Consider the following 12,594-nt stretch of genomic DNA (forward strand, 5'->3'; position numbering starts at 1 on the left):
TGGCAAAGGCGGAGTAAAATATGCTGTAGTCGCTGTGGATTACTTCACAAAATGGACGGAGGCTGAACCATTGGCAACTATAACCTCAAAGAAGATCCTTGATTTCGTTGTGAAGAGCATCATGTGCCAATACGGAGTGCCGAGGAAGATCGTATCCGACAACGAAACCCAGTTCGATTGCGACTTGTTCGCCAACTTTTGTGAAAAGAACGGTATAATAAAGAGTTTTTCATCAATGGCTCACCCTCAGGCGAGTGGCCAGGTCGAAGCTGTGAACAAAACTCTCAAAAGTTCTTTAAAGAAAAAGTTGGAGGAAGCAAAGGGACGGTGGCCCGAAGAATTGCCCCAAGTCCTTTGGGGATACAGGACCACAGCTCGAACCTCAACAAGACATACCCCGTTCTCTCTAGCATATGGCTGCGAGGCAATGTTGCCCATTGAGGTAGAAATCCCAACGATCCGAACTCAGATTTACGATCAAAGTTCAAACCACGCTCAGCTCGAAGAAACCCTAGACTTGATTGAAGAAAAAAGAGAAGAGGCTCAGCTGAGAAATGCTGCCTACCAGCAACGAACTACCAGATATTTCAACAAGAGGGTTCGAGATCGAAAGTTCGGAATGGGAGACCTGGTGTTGAGACGCGTATTCTTGGCAACTCGAGATCCAGCAGCTGGAGTGCTCGGGCCGAACTGGGAAGGACCGTACCAGATAGAGTCAATCATCCGTCCTGGTGTGTACACACTTGCGAGATTAGACGGGAGCCTAGTACCACGAGCATGGAATGGCGAACACCTTAGACCTTACTATCAGTAGTATAGGAAAAGTGTTGCCTATAACCATGAGTTTCTATTTGTATTAGCTTGTTTGTCTTTTGATTACCATCAAATAAATATTTATTTCATTTAGTATATTATCTCTCTTTATTTTTTATTTTTGCAATCTCTCTTAATTTAATAACCTATGGTCGCACTCATAGGATATTAAGGGGGCATCATTGGTATATATACCATCGGCTAAAAAAATAAAAAATATATGAAGCATTTGGATATGACCAGATGCGCGAGCTTAGATAGTTCGGACATAACCGAATTATCAAAAACATAGAGTATTTGGATATAACCAGATACGCGAGCTTAGATAGTTCGGACATAACCGAATTATCAAAAAAATATAAAGTATTTGGATGTAACCTGATACGCGAACTTAGATAGTTCGGACATAACCGAAGTATCAAAAACATATAAAGTATTTGGATATAACCTGATACGCGAGCCTAGATAGTTCGGACATAACCGAATTATCAAAAACCGAAAACGTTTGGAGTTAACCAGATGTGCAAACTTAACAGGTATGGAACAAACCAGCCAAAAACTAATCGATGATAAGTAGGAACCTAAACCTATTTTGAAATAGGTCGAGATCGAGGCTGGAATATCTTAAAGAAAAATAGTTTCGAACTCTTAACCTTGGAGCAAAGACTGAGGATGAGGAAAAGTGACTAAGCAAAAAAGATATAACCAAATCATTCACATTACATACCATATAAGTACTCTTGGGTTCATGGTTAAAGTAATGTCCGACTTTGAAAAATAACGAGGTCGGAAGCGGATAATTTGAACAAACTGTGCATTAATGCATTGAGCTTCGAGCTTAAATCCACAGTATGTTTGTATGAATAAATAAACATAAATGATTTGTTCATAAAAAAATGTGCAAAAAATTTTGAGCCAAGAAATGTAAAGCATATATAAGTAATATTTAAAGAAATTGTATCAGCCCCGTGGACATAAATTAAAATAGTCACAAAAATAGGGGGACGCAGCCCCAATAAATGATTTCCCCGAGATCAGATTTAAGGAAGAGGAGTCTCCTTGGCCTTCTCAGCATCAGTAGCACCGGACCCCCCCAGGACGAATAGCATGACTATCCTTCTGGGCAGCCTCTCGAGCAGCTTCACTTGCCTCAAGATGGGCATTCCACCGCTCAACATATGTGGCCTCGAGAGGGCCCAGGAAGCTGGTATCGAGGTCAGCATTATCAGCCCAAAGTTTGTACATGGCTTGGTCGACCGCTTTCTCCTTCTGCTCCTTATACTCGTCCAGGAGGTGGGCTTTCTCGCTCTCCATGAAGTCGAAAATGACAGATTTCTCCTCTTCGAGCTTGGCATTGGCCTTCTCAAGACGAGTCTTCGCCTGCTCAAGCTCGGCATTCGTCTTCTCCAGCTCCTCGAGACGGGTCTTCATTTTTTCAAGTTTAGACTTCGAGTCCTTAAGTTCGTCAGCCATCTTAAGCTCGAGATCCTTTGACTTTTGGGCCAGAGACATGCTCATGTGCACCTCGTTGGTCAGCTTATGGTTAAGTTGTGCTGAGACGACAAAGGCCTGAAATACAAAGAACGAATTAGATCGCGAGCTGAGGTACAAACATTTAAAGGAGAGTTGCGAAGGTTACCGCGGCAGTAAGCTCGATACTCTTGTCGTAAAGAGTATTGCAGTCCGAGGCCTTGTGCACGAGGTCCCAATGGTCGGCACAGAACCCTGAAAAGCTCTGACCCACTCGAGAGAGGACATCCGAGCTAAGCATATCCCCTTGGGTCCCAGCAGTGCCATCAAGCACGAACTCCTCGATATGAGGTCGGGCCGTCAGCAGTTGGACCTTGGAGACAGAAGGTTTCTTCGGGGGCCGACCGACTGTTATTTGAGTATCGGTCGGAGGAAGCGAGAGGGGCACGGTCGAGCCAGACGCATCAACCTGGACAGTCGGTTCCGTGGTTGTGCTCGCAGTAGTCTGGGTCGTGGGGGTCGTCTCGTGGCGTCTGGGAACCTTGGATGGTCGGTCGAACCTCCGTGGTATTCTCGGATGTTTGCTCTTCTGGGCTCCGGCTCCCCCATCGCTAAAAAGCACAGCGTCGAGATCGGGATTCATGGCACCTGCGCAGTTCCAATCTAAGTTAGACAATGATAATAATTTTGGAAAGAGAGAAGAAAACCAGGTAAAGAAAAAACCTAACTGGAACTCTCCCCCGAGCTCGAGCTTGGGGACCATGAAATTCCCCCGTCTTCAGAGGAGGCGGGGGGAGTGCCTTCCCTATATGTGGGCGATAACCTCGAAAGGTCCCAATAATCGTTGGTCCCATACTGAATAGCTATCCCGTTCCACACCTCGTCCATGGTATACATGGTGTCGTACTTCCCGAGCCCACTATCAAACCTATGGACACCGTCATCAACCCAACTCCATATGTAGAAGTGGTATTTATCCTGTGGGCATGAGACTAACCTATTGGGCTTATGTTTTAGTAAGGTCGGGGACCACATTCTCGAGGTAGGGAGGACTTTACCTTCATCTGAATCTGAGCTCGAGGCTTCATCAATAGCCTCATTCCCCGACAGCGGACTCCTCAGGCGAACTGGGAGTGGTGGCCTCGTTTCTCTCCTCGGAGGAAGGGCGCCTGTGGGCAGGGGCACCTCCTCCCAGTGTTCATATATTTTATTGGACCAGTCAAAGGTGGACTGGCCCTCCCCCAAAAGTCCGCACTTTCGGAGCCTATCCTCGTGTAAAAGGTATAATAGAGACCTCCTGCCATGGGGGAGTTGGAGCAGGGTCTCTCTATGCTCCTTCATTGTCTCGTCAGGAGTGGGACGCTGAAAATTGGCTGAAAGACAAGACATATTTCTACTAAGTACGGTTCTAAGAGCTAAAATCTCGAGCACAGAAATAAAGGTAACGAGAATACTTACGAATCCGCCTGAACGAGTAGTGTCGAGACAGGGACAGACCGTCTGTCCAAAAGAAGGCCCTTTTGAAATCAGGCGGATGATTGGGAAGATCTTCAAAGACCTTCTTCTCCTTGAGATATCTCGAGAGATAATAAAAGCCATCCCCTCCCCGAGCTCGGTAGGGGTTACTTTTCAGACAAAAGAGATATAAAATCTCTTGAGGCGAAGGTCCTTTCCAGCCCATCTCGTGGTATAAGGACCTCAGGGAAAACAGCACCCTGTAAGAATTGGTGTTGAGTTGGAACGGGGCCAACCCAACGAAATCCGTGAAGTCCTTGAAAAAAGACTTCAAGGGCAACAGTGCTCCCGCCCTCATGTGTTCCTGGCTCCATGCCGCGTACTTCACCCTGGCGTCATGGCCCCCACGGGCGAAACAACTTCGTTCATGCTCGGCCGGAGCTCGACACTTCAAGGAGCCTGACAGGCTGAGGCCATGGAAAGCCAGGATTTCAGTTATCTGACTAGTTGTGGTAACCGAGCTCCAATAGTGCTCGGCCTCAAATATTTCTCTCCTCGGCTGTGAGGAAGAAGGTTCCCCCATTAATGAAAATTGGAGCTCTCCTGGATGGTATGCGACAGTGACCTTTAGTGCAGGGTCGAGGGGAATCGGCCTAGGTCCTGAATTGGATTCCGGATAGAGGGCCTCCCGAAGAACTCTCCTCTTCCCCTCTATGACCTCGTTTATCTGGCGGCGGTAATGAGCTCGAATATCCTCTTGCTCGCGCGCAAGCTCGTACTCCCTTATCCGACGTTGGTTTCGGGCGAACAACGATTTTGGGCTCGGAGTTTTTGGCTCGTAAGGGATTGCCAGCAACGACCCCCACCGTCTTTCAAGATTCTGTGACATCTAGCGAGAAAGAAAAAATGGTGAGGGCCATGCATGCAAGAGTTGCGAGCTCGGGGTTTAGGAACAAAACAAGCTATATATTAAGGCCCTTATAAAAGAGTCAGGACGTGCGTTCCGCGAGAAAGGAAGGAGAGTGGATAATTTTTTGAAAATCCCAAAAATCAAGGGAAAAAAGAGTGGCGGTTAACCAGGAAAGGCAGCCTTGGGTTTCGTGCATTTGTCAAGGCCAATGTTTTTTACCCGAAATCTTGGTGTACAAGAAACGTCTCTTAAAATTTTAAAACCCAGAAAACAGGAATCTTGTTCAAACATCAAAACTGGATATGAACCAGTTATGTAAATTCTATGTTGAGAGTCTAAAAAGCACAAGAGCCTATCGGATAGAAGTCTCCTATCGTATTAAGCTAAGAGTGTAAACTAGTACATACACAGACACAGCAAGAACAGCATGAACAAAAACTGACAAAATGAAAAACAAAGATTGCATACTTACACAATAATGGCAATTGTAGAGAGATTGTCGATCGAAGAAGAGGTTGCAAATAAGAACTCACAGACTCGAACAAACCGAGGTTTCTTTGTTTCTTTGGCTGAGAAAACATGCACAGAAAAGAGACTTTATAGGAAGGTCTCTGGTTTCGTTTTTTCTTCTTTTCTTGCTTTTGGTGAACGAAGATAAAAAAAGAAGATGAAGAGTGGGGTCTCGTATATATAGATGAAAAAAGGGGGATTAATCCGGGGCGTTGAATGAAATCCTTGCTAGATCCAACGGATGGGGATCAATGACAAGATGGCGCCGAAAAGGTGGCAGACGGATGATCGTGGGCATGTTTCCAAGGCACTCAAGTACAAAAAATGAGCAATACCCAGCTGACGCGTGTCCATTTTCAAAGTGTATGACGGTACAGTTCTCAAAGAAAGTAGTTCAAAAGTTTCCTTCTCTTAGGATTCGAACAAATACTTTTGAGGGGGCAAGATGTTATACCCAGATTTCGAGCTATGTTAAATATGACCTCGAAAGTTGGATTCGCAGCAAGTGAACTCATAAGGTTTAAAGTATGCTCCAGGATTGAATATCGAGCCGTCAAGGCTCGATACGACCTCGAATATGGTGACCTCGAAGTGTTCATGATCTCGAAAAGTAGCTCCGGAGACGCATCCATCCTCAGGGATGACCTCAGATCAGGGGTCCCGAGATCGACGCACATACGATCTCGAAAGCCATGTGACCTTGGGAGATTTCTCTGGCTCGAAAGATGGCGAGAAACCTGGGAAGCTAAGGCCTTGGAGATATATGATAAAAACCTTGAATATCTATAAGTGTTGTCCATACGAGATGTAATCCACATTTATTACTATAAATCCCCTAGAATCGTGGGATATTATTTGGTCAGTTATACGTCCCCTGGTCTTCAGGGGACGTTTCCTTTTATATTTGATTGTGGGCATTTAAAGCCATTGATTTTATTTACACGAAAAGAGTAACTACCTAAAATATGTGGGATAGTATTCTGCATCCTTCTCTATAAATAGAGAGGTCATGCACCATTGTAATGGACGGAAATTCTGAACCTTGAGAGAAAACTCTGAAGAATTCATGCTTAAGGATTTTCAGAGATAATCTTGAGTTTAATAACAGAGACTCGTGGACTAGGCAGATTTAACTGCTGAACCACGTAAAAATCGTGTGTTTGTGTTGTTATATTTTAATTGGCTATTATCAGTTATTGTTTATGTGCTCTCCTTTCACTGTTGACGAAAAGCGGCGTCAACAACTTGCATGATGGACTGAACGCTCGAAAAGAGCGGGCCCGGAAGTAGAAGATCCTCCCCTGGGGTGGCGACCTTAGGAACAACATCAACGACAGGAGGAACGAAAGAATCCCCCTGGAGGATGGCATGGCCAGGAAGCTCATGGAGCAGCTGGCCGCTTTGAAAAAGGTCACGGACCGATTGGTCCGCAAGAAAGAAGGAGCGGATACCGACTCCGATGAAGAGGACAAAGAGCCTTGTGCGAGGCATATCCTGGACGCTGTGCTCCCCAAGGGGTTCAAGATCCCGAGCGTCACTGCCTATACCAAGAACACTGACCCCAGGGATCATCTGTCCCGGTACAACCAGCTTATGACCGTGGCCCACGTTATTGATGACGACAAGTGCCTCTGTTTTTCAATCACTCTAGGCGGTGTCGCCGAGGAATGGTAAAAGAGACTCAAGTCCGGATCCATCCAATCCTGGTCAGGGCTACATTCGGTGTTTCGCAAACAGTTTGTGGCCGACGTGAGGATGGACATGCAAATCAATGCCCTCGCCAACCTTAAACAGCTCCTCGCGAAGACACTGAGGGACTACATCCAACATTTTACCGAGGAGGCCTCCAAAACCAAGGTGGACGATGGGCAGTGCTTGGTGGCATTGCAATCTAGGATCCGGGCCGGGTCCCCCCTCTAGGATGACATGTAGCGTAGCAAGACGGCTACCTTAGAAGAATTCATAAGGAGGGCCCAAGGTTTTATCAACTAGGAGGAGGCTCAGATCTAGGCGTTCGGATGGCCTCCGATGCCTCAGCCTAGTGCCCACGCGTTCCCGGGGTACGGGGTGTAGTTCTCGGTGCAGCCCTACATCACCCCCCCAATTGCCCCAGGTTTGGCGGTTACGCCCGGGATTATCTACACCACCCCTACGGTGTACGGTCCTGCCTCTTCAGGATATGCCCCGGTCCAGTCCGCCCCCTTTTCCGGATATGGAGCCGCTCCAACGGGTCACAGCGCTGCCCCCGTCGAGGCCTAGCAGTCGCAGGCGGGGGGAACAGAGGCAAGTGTAAACCCCTCCCGGGGGAAGAGATCCGGGAAAGGCCAAAATCAGTCTGAGCCGGCTAAGAAAGGCAAAAGGGGCTACGAGCCCCAATATTCAAAATACACAAATCTGGTGGACACCAGGGAGAACATCTTCCTGGCCACAGAAAGGGCGGTTCACTACTGGAAGCCTGCTCCCATGTTCAAAGGAGGGAGGAACCTGAGATATACCAACAAACGGTGTGCTTACCACAAGGACGTGGGCCACATGACTGAAGAGTGCCGACAGCTCAAGGATGAGATCGAGAATCTGATCAAGCTGGGGCATCTCCACCAGTGGGTTAGGATGCTCGTGGGAGTCCCGGGCCTGTCAGCAGATCCTGGACAACCCATAGTCATGGGTGCCCCCAGAGTGTATCCGCCTCAGGGAGGATATGCACAAGGCCCGGCGGCGCAAACCTCTCAGCGGGCCCCCGTCGCGCAAGCACCCGGCCCTAGGATGCCCTATCCATCCGGGATGGCACCCCCTCGCGTTGACGGACATGTGGCCACCATTTCAGGCGGGCCTCACCTGGGAGGACCATCCAGGAATGATCAGAAACGCTACCTGAGCGAACTCGACCACGATCAGGAGGTGTGCGCTTTGGTCCAAGATCCGGCTCAGTGCTCGAAACTGATGAACCTCCCTATCACCTTCGCGGAGGACGACGCCCATAACGTCCATTTCCTGCACCATGACCCACTGGTCATAGACGCCCAGATCGCCAACAAGCTGGTGGACAATGGAAACTCTGTCAACATCTTGTTCAAGCCCGCCTTTGCCGCGATTGGCTTGACCGAAGCGAATCTGGCATCGTGCCCAACCCAGATCTACGGCTTCAATGGAGACGCGTTGCTCCCCATGGGAAAGATCCAGTTACCCGTAACATTGGGGAGCGAGTTACAGCACTCGTTCAAATTTAGCACTTTCGTGGTGGTGGATTGCCCCACAGCTTACGATGTCATTTTCGGGCGGCCCGCACTAGTCGAGTTCGGGGCGATCACCTCCATCCAACATCTCTGCATGAAGTTCCCCTGCGACAACGGAGGGGTGGGGACAGTCCGGGGGGATCAGAAGAGCGCCCGGAAGTGCTACCACGCATCCGCCCGACCAATCTACATGGTCCGGGAGGAACCCTTCGAGGAAGTCTTCAGCTCGGTTCTCCCTCCCCCAGCAGGAAGATTGGTCCGGGAGGAAGATGAGTTGGACCCGAGGATAGGAGACGACCGCGTCCTGGAGCCCATGGACGAGATTGAGGAGATGTGCATTAGTGACACCGATCCGACTAGGATAATCCAAGTCGAAAAAAATCTGTCGACAGAGGTCCGAGTCGCCATAATCGCCCAAGTAAAGGAGAGCCAGGATATCCTAGCCTGGTCTTATTCAGATATGAAGGGGATCGACCGTAACATCATCTGCCACTCGTTGAACATCGACCCGAATGCGACCCCCGTCAGACAAAAATGAAGGCCCTTGGGAACAGAGAGGGTCGAGGTCCTCAAGGTGGAAGTAGAAAAGTTGTCATTGATCAACTTCATCCGTGAGGCTGTGTACCTCGTGTGGCTCACCAACCCCGTTTTGTTTTCTAAGCCGAACGGGACATGGAGTACATGCATCAATTTCACAGATCTCAACAAGGCTTGTCCGAAGGATTGCTTCCCACTTCCCCGGATCGACCAGATGGTGGATACGACATCCGGGTACGAGATCTTAAGCTTCATGGACGCCTACTTCGGCTACAATCAGATTTCCATGCATGTGGTAGATCAGGAACACACCAGTTTCCAAACCGACAAGGGAATATACTGCTACACTGTCATGCCTTTCGGGCTCAAGAATGCCAGTGCCACCTACCAGAGGCTCGTCAACCGAACGTTCCGGGCCCAGCTGGGGCGAAACATGGAAGTCTACATCGACGATATGCTGGTCAAGTCCAAGACATCCGAGAAACATTCGGACGACCTAGTCGAGGCCTTCGCAGTCATTTGGAAGTATGGGATGAAGCTGAATCCCAAGAAGTGCACATTCGGCGTGGCTTCCGGGAAGTTCTTGGGGTTCATAGTGAGCTTCCGGGGAATAGAGGACAATCCAGAAAAGATCAAGGCACTAATTGATATGCCCTCTCCCCGAAAGCATAAAGACGTGCAAAGTCTGACCGGGCGGATAATTGCCCTAAGCCGTTTCGTCTCTAAGGTCACGGACAAGTGCATCCCGTTCTTCAATGTTCTTTGGGGAAGCCAACGCTTCGAATGGTCTGCCGAATGCGAAGAGGCTTTTCAAAAGCTGAAAGAGCACCTCCGGTGGACGGAGAGCCCCTATATCTCTATCTGGCAGTGACCGAGCACGCGATCAGCGCCGCACTGGTGCGGGAGGAGGAAAAAGCCCAGCTCCCGGTCTACTACGTGAGTAAAAGGCTGTTGGGGGCCGAGTCATGGTATTCGCTGATTGAAAAATTGACATTTGTCTACTGATGGTGTCCCGAAAACTCCGGCCTTACTTCCAGGCCCACGCCATAAAAGTTATGACCAACCACCCCTGTCAGCAAGTGTTGTAGAAGCCCGAGACGTCGAGGAGACTCTTAAAGTGGGCAATGGAGCTAAGTCAGTTCGATATAGCCTATGTTCCTAGAGTTTCAATCAAGGGGCAAGCCCTGGCCAACTTCATCGTGGAATGTTCCGGGATCACTCAGGCGGATGACCCCGCATATCTCGCGGCGCCCGTATGGAAGGTGTTCGTGGACGGGGCCTAGAATGAGAATGAGGCTGGGGCTGGGATCATCCTAGTGTCACCGCAGGGACACCAGTTGCAAAATGCACTGCGTTTCCATTTCAAAGCATCGAACAACGAGGCCGAGCACGAGGCATTGCTAGCCGGGTTGCGTTTGGCCCAGGAGGTAGGGTTCACGAACCTGGAGATCTACAACGATTCCCAGCTGGTTGTCAGGCAGGTCTCAGGAGAGTATCAAACCAAAGGGGAGAGAATGGAGGCTTATGTGACTCAGACAAGAGAAATGCTGCAAGCATTCAAGAGACACACCATCCGCCAGATCCCCAGAGAACAGAATGTTTTCACGGACACACTAGCAAAATTGGCCACCGATGCCAAAGCAGAGCTGTCCGAATTGGTCCCCGTTAACCATCTCCCCATCCCAAGCATTCGAGTCTCCACGATCAACGCCATTGATCACTCCGCGTCTTGGATGGGACCCCTTATCCACTATCTAACAACCAGTGAGGTGTCAGCAGACAGGGCCGCAGCCAGGAAGCTTCAATACCAAATCCACAGATATGCCATGATGGATGGAAAACTCTACCGTAGGGGGTTATCCATGACATACCTCAGGTGCGTGGCCAGGACCGAAATAATCTCCATCCTGTAGGAAGTGCATGAAGGCTTCTGCGAAGACCATACAGCCAGACTCAGCCTATCCAAAAAGATCATGCGCCAAGGATATTTCTGGCCAACCATGAGGAAAGACTGTATTGACTACGTCCGCAAGTGCGAGTAGTGCCAAAGATACGCGAAGGTCCCGTGGGCCCCACCAACAGAATTAACTTTGATGACTAGCCCCTGGCCTTTCGCGGTCTGGGGAATCGATCTGGTAGGATCGCTCCCGACCAGGAAAGGAGGAGTGAAGTACGCCATCGTGGCCGTCGACTACTATACCAAATGGGTTGAGGCGGAACCAATGAACACGATCACCTCGAAGAAGGCCCTGGATTTTTTCATCAATAATATTAAATGTCGGTACGACCTCCTCTACAAGATTGTATCCGATAACGGGAAGCAGTTCGACAGCGTCCACTTCACAGATTTTTGCGAAAGACATGGTATCGTCAAAAGCTTCTCCGCGGTCGCTAGGCCCCAAGAAAACGGACAGGCAGAAGTTGCTAACAAAATCTTGTAAGGGACGTTAAAGAAAAAACTCTAAGACTGCAAGAGCAAGTGGCCCGAGCTGCCCCGGGTGTTATGGGCTTACCGGACCACCGAAAGGACATCCACCAGGCACACTCCTTACTCCATGGTCTATGGATGCGAAGCCGTCATCCCTGTCGAAACGACCATCCCGTCTCACTGAAGAGACACGTACGATCCCTAGATCTCATCGAGGAGATCCGGGAAGAGTCACAAGTGCAGCTGAAGATGTACCAGGGCAAGATCGCTCGACATTTCAACTCAAAAGTAAAAATTTGAAGATTCGAAACCGGAAATTCGAAACCGGCGATCTGGTCTTGCGAAGAGTCTTCCCTATTACCCAAGATCCGGGAGTAGGGTTCCTAGGCCTGAATTGGGAAGGACCGTACGAGATCCAGCACGAAGTGTGCCCCGGGACATACCGTTTAAAGCGACTCGATGGCACAGAAGTCCCAAGAGCCTGGAACGCGGAACATCTCCATAAATACTACCAGCAGTCGGGAGAACGTGTTCCAGCTTTATATTTTCGTTGTAAATAATGTACGCCTCAGGGCGATTCCTTGAATAATAAAATTGGCGTGTACAAAATGCCATAAAGAAATGTTGTCAGACAATGAATATTCTACTCAAGTGACCCCAGACCAGTCTCCGCTCACTTGTGGGGGGTATCCCCGGTATGAACAAATACCAGGCGGGGCGCAAGGCTCAGGCCTAGTCCCGACCCAGGCCAACGAGGTTTGAGGGGTACAAACCCCGTTGGACCAAGCTTCAAGCTGGTCCCGCCCTGGACGAGCGATATCCGGGGGTATAAATAAAAAGAGGACCAAGCTTCAAGCTGGTCCCGTTCCGGACGAACGATGTCCGGGGGTATAATAACAAGAGGACCAAGCCTCAGGCTAGTCCCGCCCCGGACGAACGATGTCCGGGGGTTTAAAAAAGGACCAAGCTCCAGGCTGGTCCCGCCTCGGACGAGCGATGTCCGGGGGTATAAATAAAAAGAGAACTAAGCCTCAAGCTGGTCCCGCCCTAGATGAACGATGTCTGGGGATATAAACAAGAGGACCAAGCCTTAGGCTAGTCCCGCCCCGGACGAACGATGTCCGGGTGTTTAAAAAAGGACCAAGCTCCAGGCTGGTCCCACCCTGGACGAGAGATGTCCGAGGGTATAAATAAAAAAAGGACCAAGCCTCAGGCTGGTCTCGCCCCGGACGAATGAT

This window comes from Humulus lupulus, chromosome 9 (genome assembly GCF_963169125.1).
Source record: "Humulus lupulus chromosome 9, drHumLupu1.1, whole genome shotgun sequence".
Taxonomy (NCBI): domain Eukaryota; kingdom Viridiplantae; phylum Streptophyta; class Magnoliopsida; order Rosales; family Cannabaceae; genus Humulus; species Humulus lupulus.